Here is an 8,006-nt window from a genome sequence, read left to right as displayed (position 1 = left end):
AATAAAAATAGTAAAAGATAATTTTTTATTTTTATTTTAATTTTAATTTTCGTTTTTTTTAAGAAAAGATAAAAGGAAAAAAATAAATAAATACATAAAAAAATAAAATAAAAAGATAAAAAGAAAAATAAATAGAAAGATAGAGAGGTAGATAGATGGAAAGATAAGAAAAAGGATGAGGGAAAGAATGTGAAGAAGAATAAGGAGAAGAATATGGAAAGATATTATTTTATTTTTTTTTTCGTTTTTTTTTTAAAAATAAAAAATAAAAACAGAAAGATAAAAAGAAAAATAAAAATAAAATCAAATCAAATCAAATCAAATCAAATCAAATCAAATCAAATAAAACAAAATAAGATAAAATCAAATCAAATAAGACAAATAAAATAAAAAGAAAGTTTAATCGATCAAGAATCGCAAACACCGAATAGTTCTACCATGAGTCCCCGGCAACGACGCCAAAAACTTGTTAACGGATTGGCAAGCGTACCAAATCGTTCAAGTAATAATAAAATGGTAAGTCCAAGTATCGTTTTCCCAAGAGACTCACGACACTAACTGTTGTGCTTTTGCTTAACCAATCAAGACTATAAAAAATAATATTTTGGGATTTTTATAAAGTGCAGAAAAATAAACATGAATGCAATTTGATCAATTGAGGTTAAACACAAAAGTGGATGAATGAATGGAGTTGTTGGGGGTTTACAATTTCATCTAATCCGCTCTCTCTTACCTACTCCTCTTGAAAATTAGTTTGATTAATTAATTGTTATGCGACTTTCTTAACCTCCCCTTAACCCGATCCCTCGACGAAAAGAGCCTAATATTAACTACTGGCTTGCTGTCCCTAGCCTCCCCTAGCAATTAATACCGCATTATAAAAAGAAGTTAGCGCAATTGATNGTCCTACCCCTATCCCTAGGTGGTATTGCAAAATCAAGAAATTACTCACCAGTTCATGTCATTACTGTACGTCCCCATATCAATAAAGACAAACATCAGTTANCGAATGAGTTAAACGATAAAGGCCTTAAGCACAGATGATAACCCAACAATTCTCAATCAAAACATATGGAGACCATATAAATAATCAAGAGTTTCAATAAAAGAGAGTATCAAAAGATTACATTGTTTCCCCCAACAACAATAGGGTTTAGTTCACCATTGTAATGATGAATCTAGATGAAGAATGGAATGAAAGAGATACAAACCCTAAAAAGGAGAAAATGAGAGGTGTCACCATCTCCAAATGTACCCCAAAGGGGTGAAAAGTGTGTTTATGTGCCTAAGTCATCAAAAGATACCAACCCTAAGACGTTCTGGCCTTTAAATAGGGCATAAAAATAACATAAAATAAGCCCAAGCCCAAACAGATTATAAAACACAGAAAACAGTTCCAAGCCCAGCAGACCACCGCCCGGCAGTTTAAGTGTGGCGCCCGGCGGTTTCCCAAAAGCCTCAGAACCGCCTGGCGGTGTAAGGTGCCGCCCGGCGGTTTCCCTCAAAACCGCCCAGCGCCAACGCTGGTGCCTACTCCTCGCCCTGGGCCGCCCGGCGGTTTAAGTTGTCGTCGGGTGGTGCGTCGACTCTTCAAATCTTCATTTTTCTGCTCTTTTCTTGAGTCTACGACCTGTATCTTTAACTCCTTTCTTCACTTTCTCAAAATAGCTACAAAACAATGCAAAATAAGCATACTATCGCTAAAAACAGCTTTTGACTCTCTCCAGACTCATTTATTGAGTTTTGCTTGATTCTAGGCTCATTCCAAGTAGTAAAGGGCGTAATTCGGTCCAAATTGACATATGAAAATAACTGGTTTTCAACCTTCATCAGTGTACTGGAAACGCGATCATTTACTTCTCTCAATCTTTGGAAGATTGTGGCTGCCATGTTGGGATTACAGGAAGAGGACGTGTTGCGTTCTAGGATAACTTTGAGGATTGTTCAAAGTTGACAAAGATTGCAGGAGAGGGGATATCTTGTTGTTGCTCTTTGGGTGTTGTATGCCTATATTTTGGTTAGAGGGTTAGAGAGGTGTTTTATATTTTGACGTTGAGGTCTCTATAGAAACCTTTTTATAAAAACCTTGACCATTATAGTGTGTTTGCTTCCGGGTACAATATAAAAACTGTGTTTGATTTTGTCTATCCCTGAACTCTTTACTTTAAGTCGACTTTACTTTCTGTGTAGTCAACTTTATTTCCGCTGCACTGATTTATCTTTTTCCTTGAGATTCAAGAAACTTTTGAAAGGTTTATACTTTACGAAAAAGATTTGAAAAAGACTCTGAGTTTTGAACCACACCAATTCAACCCCCCCCCCCCCTCTTGGTGTTGAAACTAAGCCATTCTTTTTCCAACACTAAGGGAGAACTGAATGTAGCTCAGGTTTAGTAAACCAATATAAAGTTGTCGTTGACGCGATCAAATTAATACCACCAAACTATAACAACTTCAGTATTGTTAAGATAGTAGCCAATAAAATAGAAAGGGTAAATTCAACCCTAAGTCATCTCCCAACAAACACGAAATTAGTTCTTATAAAAATTATACAAAAGGGTTAGTAATATAATAAAGAAGATAAAGATATAGAAAATATTAAAGAATGAAGTAACAAAAGATAGAAAGAAAGAATTTTATAAAGAGATTTAAAAAACTAAAAACAATGATAAAGAAAAAAGTTGACCTCGACTCAATTTCAGCATCATCAGGTGCATTAGGATGGTAAATAAGATCATCAATAATTCTCATAATCTCATTTGTGAGAAAAATTCTACACTTGAAGTAATTGACTTTGTTGCTTCATCATTAACAAGTTCAAAAACATCTTTAGTAAAATTTATATGTCCATCAGTAGACATATCAGCGTGGTGTGATTCTATAGTTGGTTGTTGATTTGATCTTTAAATCCTGATATTGTTCACATCAGTTATACGATTCTGCAACCTCTGATTCAATTCCTTCATCATTTTCTTCAATTCAATGTTCGAACCCATATCTTCAAAAGAATTTGTAACTCAGGATCATTTAGTTGATGTATAATCAACTGACTTATATCAGGTGCAGTAGTAGATGCGAAAACTTGTTGCTGGTAACCATATGATTGATGTGGTTGGTGTGGACAGTAATCTTATATCATTTGAAAATCACATTATTGATTATTTTTATATGAAAAATCATTTTGCATTTTTTGAAAGAGGTTTTTTGAAAAGAAATGAGTTGAAAGCTTATTGAGTATAATTCCAAGAAAGGGAGTTATGTCTCAATAGACAACTTAAGTATCTTATCTTTCCTTAGCTAAAGTGTTCCCCAACTAGTTTTACGAATTTCCAAAAAAAAAAAATTCTCAAACAAAAACTATGATAAAAAAAATTACTAAACTAAAAAATCTAAAGAAAATAAAGTAAAATAAATGATACAGGAAAAAAAATAAAGAAAAAGAATATGTTAGTGATAAACAAAAATATAATAAAATAAGAACTAAAATGATAAAAATTATAACCGTATTTCCTAGCAACGACGCCAAATTTGATAATATTGTTGTTGAAGCGATCAAATTAATATTACTAAACTATAGCAACTTCAATATTGCTAAGATAGTAGCAAACAAAATAGAAAGAGTAAATTCAACGCTAAGTCGTCTCCCAATGAACACGGAATTGATTCTTAACAAATTAGTTCTTACAAAAACTATACAAAAGGTTAGTAAAATAATAAAGAAGATAAAGATAAAGAAAAGATAAAATAATGAAGTAACAAAAGATAGAAAAAAAGAATTTTATAAAGAGATTTAAAAAGATAAAAACAATGATAAAGAAAATAGGTTGATTTCACTGCTTTTTCAAAATAGGATTCATCATTATTTATCTAAAGATTATTTTTTAGTTAATTATTATCTTAGATTTTCAAATTAATCAATGTAAATTATCAATTAATTTTTTGACGTTCTCACTATTAACTAATGTACATTCTCAATTAAAAACAACAACTTTGTAGATTAATCATAGTAAATTTAACCATAGTATATTCTCAATGAAATATTACTATGCCTAATTATGTTTATTCTTTTACCTCTTATATCAAGTAAAAAGTTAATTAACCAAAGTACATTCTTGATTAATTCTTGTTAAAGTTTTCACCTTTAATCAAAGTACATTCTCAATTATTGGCAAAAATCCATTCAATTACATGAAAGTTTCTAACTTTAATCAAAGTAAATTCTCAATTTAAAAAAAAAAAAAAACTCTTGAACTCATATGATTGATATGTTATGTAGATTTAACATCATGCTAAATTGATATAATATAAAAATCATTATTTTTACTTGATTAAGAAGCAAAAGTCATAGATAAAAATAAATCACAACAAAATCAGTAGAATAAACAAATTTATTCATCTAACCTCAGAATCCAATTAAGAAGTTATAACAGAATCAACCCAAAGGCTTAACACTCCACAAAATGTAGAAATAAAATGAAAATAGAAGAAGAGAGGGTGGAAAACATGAGATAAGAGAGGGAGGACGAAATCTAAACCCCGCAAATAGTTCCTAAGCTCACCTAACGTGTTTTCCTAAGTTTCTTTATATAGAAATTGAATTGGGTTTTATTTCAAGCTTTTCTGTTGTTGTATCTTCTTTATGACAATGTAATCTCCTCTAATTATCTTATAAATAATCCAATATCTGTAAGATATATTTTCTTGTTACGAAGATCAAAATATATTTGAAAAGATATTTGCTAGATTAAAAAAGATTTGACAAAAATTATCTTTTAATATTTATTGATACAGTTAAATAAGGTAATTATTTAACAATATCAAATAAGATATTTTAAGATATATTTTCCCAAATTATCTTTAATCATAAACATTTATCAATTATCAAAGCCCTTTTGATAAAGAAAAATAGAGAAAATCGTAAGATCCAATTTTTATTAAGTGTTCCCTCGTCTTGGCTTAGCTAAATTTCTTCACTTTTTCATGCTATGCTTGGATTGACTTCTTGTGGTCTTTCTTATTTGCTATTCTTAGATTAATATTTAAGGTGTTGTGAAACTTTAACCAATTTATTTCTACACCTCAATGAGCTCAACTTAGTTACAGTTGCACTAATACATGTCAAAATGTCCAAAGAACATTTATGCAACTTAAAAGTTATTTTTAACATGTGTTTTGTATCTCATGCTAAATAAACCCAATTATAACAAATCTTAATTAAAATATTCTATTACAGTACAAAAACCAATTAAGAATCCAATATTAAAGGCCAAATGAAGACATAAATATGCACTCATCAGTGAGTCACATGGTTGTTGACTCCACTGTCAAAATACCATTCACAATCTTGACCTTGATAAGGTGAAGTTATGAATGCACTACTTGTTCCTTGCTTTTCACTTTACACTGATTGAGTTTTCCTTCTATAGGACTTACCAAATCGACAATAACATTGTATAGTAGTGTGGTTAATCCTTCTGCATACCTGGCATATTGGTTTTGACATCCCACTTCTTCCTCTACCACCTTTCGTGCCTCTAAAATTAGAGTTTCTCCAATCACCTTAGGATCCAAATCTGTTTCCTCTGGACTTATTCTTGGCAACAAAGTTTGCAGAGACATTCAAGTTAAGGCTGCTGAAATTATTGAGTTGATCTAATATGCTTTCAAAGGTTAAGATTGAGTTTGCAATTCAATCCAACTAATGTTAATATGGTCAGACAGCTTGTCAACCACTAGATTGTAATCAGAATCCAAATCATTTAGTGTCTGAATCACTAAATCAAAGTTAGGGATTGGTGAACCTGCCAACTCTAACTTGTCAACACGATTTTTCATCTTGCCAACATATTGCTCCATCTTCACATCCCTTTTACATGTGTTGTGAAATTTAAATTTCAGATAGATGATTCTGGATCTAGTGTGTGCACCAACAAGGCTTTGGGCTTCATCCCAAAGTTGTTTGGATGTTTCACAATGCAGCAATTGAGTTGCAATGTCAATTAACATAGAATTAATTAGCCATCTTAAAATGGCTTGATCTTGGTCTTGTCAATCCTCATAGCTAGGATTGACTTTTGTTGTCCTGTTCTCCGCAACAATGAATCAGTCTAGACATTTTATTGTCCCTAATATATAGTTATGAAGTTTACATCCTTTGATCACTAATAAGATTAGAGATTTTCATAGTGGATAATTGTCTCTATCCAACTTGACAGAGGTTGTAGAAGGTAGGTCATTTTTCTGATTAGCAACAGATGACACGATGGTTGTGGTTATGGATCAAGAATTGTTTGCTTGAAAGCTCTAATACCAAGATAAAGAATAGTATTGAATATCATCATTTGCATTGATCATGTATTGTTTAAATACAAACAGTAATGTAATATTATAAATAATGTACAATCAAAATCTTATAATTATAGTAATACAGACAAATAATTTTCTTAAATAGGATACTGATAAATAATTGTAGTAATTATTTTAATATTACATCATAAAAGAAAATTAATATTGTAAATCACTAAAATCAATAGTCATAAATGATAGGATATTTTAAGGAATATTTGATTTTGTCTAACTAACATCACATGCAATTAAGAAAATTGCTTTTAATTGTCAATATTCCAAAGGAAGATCATGTATGCACACCTAACATTGAATTTTCGTGAGTTTCATAGAAACCAAAACAAAATCTTTAGTCCAAACAAAAATATGAAGGATTCTCCTTCTCATATCCTCAAGTGAAGAAAAAACAAATTCATATAACATTTTGTCAAGAGGAATTGTTTTCCATTTACCCAAATGTTTTCAAATTAAATCAAACTTCTTACAAAGATTTAAATATATGAGAAATTTATCACATTTTATTAACCAAATATGTTCATACAAATTATTTTTGCATTTCAAATAAGCAAGATAAACCTTTTCAATAATCTACACCAAAATTATATCTCCTTTTATGCAAGAAATATAATTATCATAAAAAAATATTACAAACATTATTAAGAACCTAGACAAATATACCTTTTTGTACTCATACATTTTTTATAAAAGATCATGATGAATAAGATTTTTCGTGATTTTGTAAGCAATCCCAAGAAAAATAAAATCCCGGAAAAAAAAAAAAAAAAGAAAGCGATTTCTACAATTCTCCCCTACAACCAACCAAAACAAGAAAACTAATCTGATTTTCACTAGGAAGCTACTATGGTTATAGAGAGGAAAAAAAAAATACTTACATGTTTGTCTTGTGAATTTTATTCATTTGTCTTTTCTTTTCCTTATTTCCTCTACTTTTCTCCTTTTCGTATTTCTTTTTCTGTAGAAAAGTATATAATACTCAATTTAATTGACCTATCTGATTAAAATTTGTTAATTCTTATGTTGTGCTGAAAAAAAAATAAAAGAATTCAAATGAAATCATTACTAGTGTTCGCAGTAATTTAAAGGAGTAATTTTCTTTATAAAAACAATTTATGTCTTTTCTATATAGTTGTTAACAATTTTCCAATTTTGATCACTGGAATACTTTTCATGTGCATATCTACGTATGAAAGCTAAATATGGAGAAAAGTATAAAAATCGAAACTAATACTCGTTAAAGATATCAATTAATCTCACAAATAAATGCAAGGAAAATGGCAAAAGAAAATCGTTTTATTATTAATATGCTCAAGTACACACTAGAGAAAATCAGGAAAAAAAAAATAGGTTACACACTGACGGTTTCAATATCTAATAAAGTTATAATAAAAGTTACGTATTAGCATTGAAGAGTCGATAAAAGCAAAATTGTTCTTGACAAAACAGTGTGATATAAGAAGTTTTGGAGGCAGCATATTTTGTTGTTTGTCTGTAAAGCAGGGTAATATCCTTGAAGGAGGACTGGACCTTCTATCATGAAAACTAGAAATATCAAAATGAATCACTATCAAAATGAGTAACTATTCGCAAATTAACCGGATCCACAGTTAGATTTACAAAAAATTATACTTTTTTTATATAAGT

This window comes from Vigna radiata, unplaced genomic scaffold (assembly GCF_000741045.1).
Source record: "Vigna radiata var. radiata cultivar VC1973A unplaced genomic scaffold, Vradiata_ver6 scaffold_43, whole genome shotgun sequence".
Lineage (NCBI taxonomy): Eukaryota > Viridiplantae > Streptophyta > Magnoliopsida > Fabales > Fabaceae > Vigna > Vigna radiata.
The sequence above is the reverse complement of the archived record's forward strand: the minus strand, read 5'-3'. Positions refer to the sequence as shown.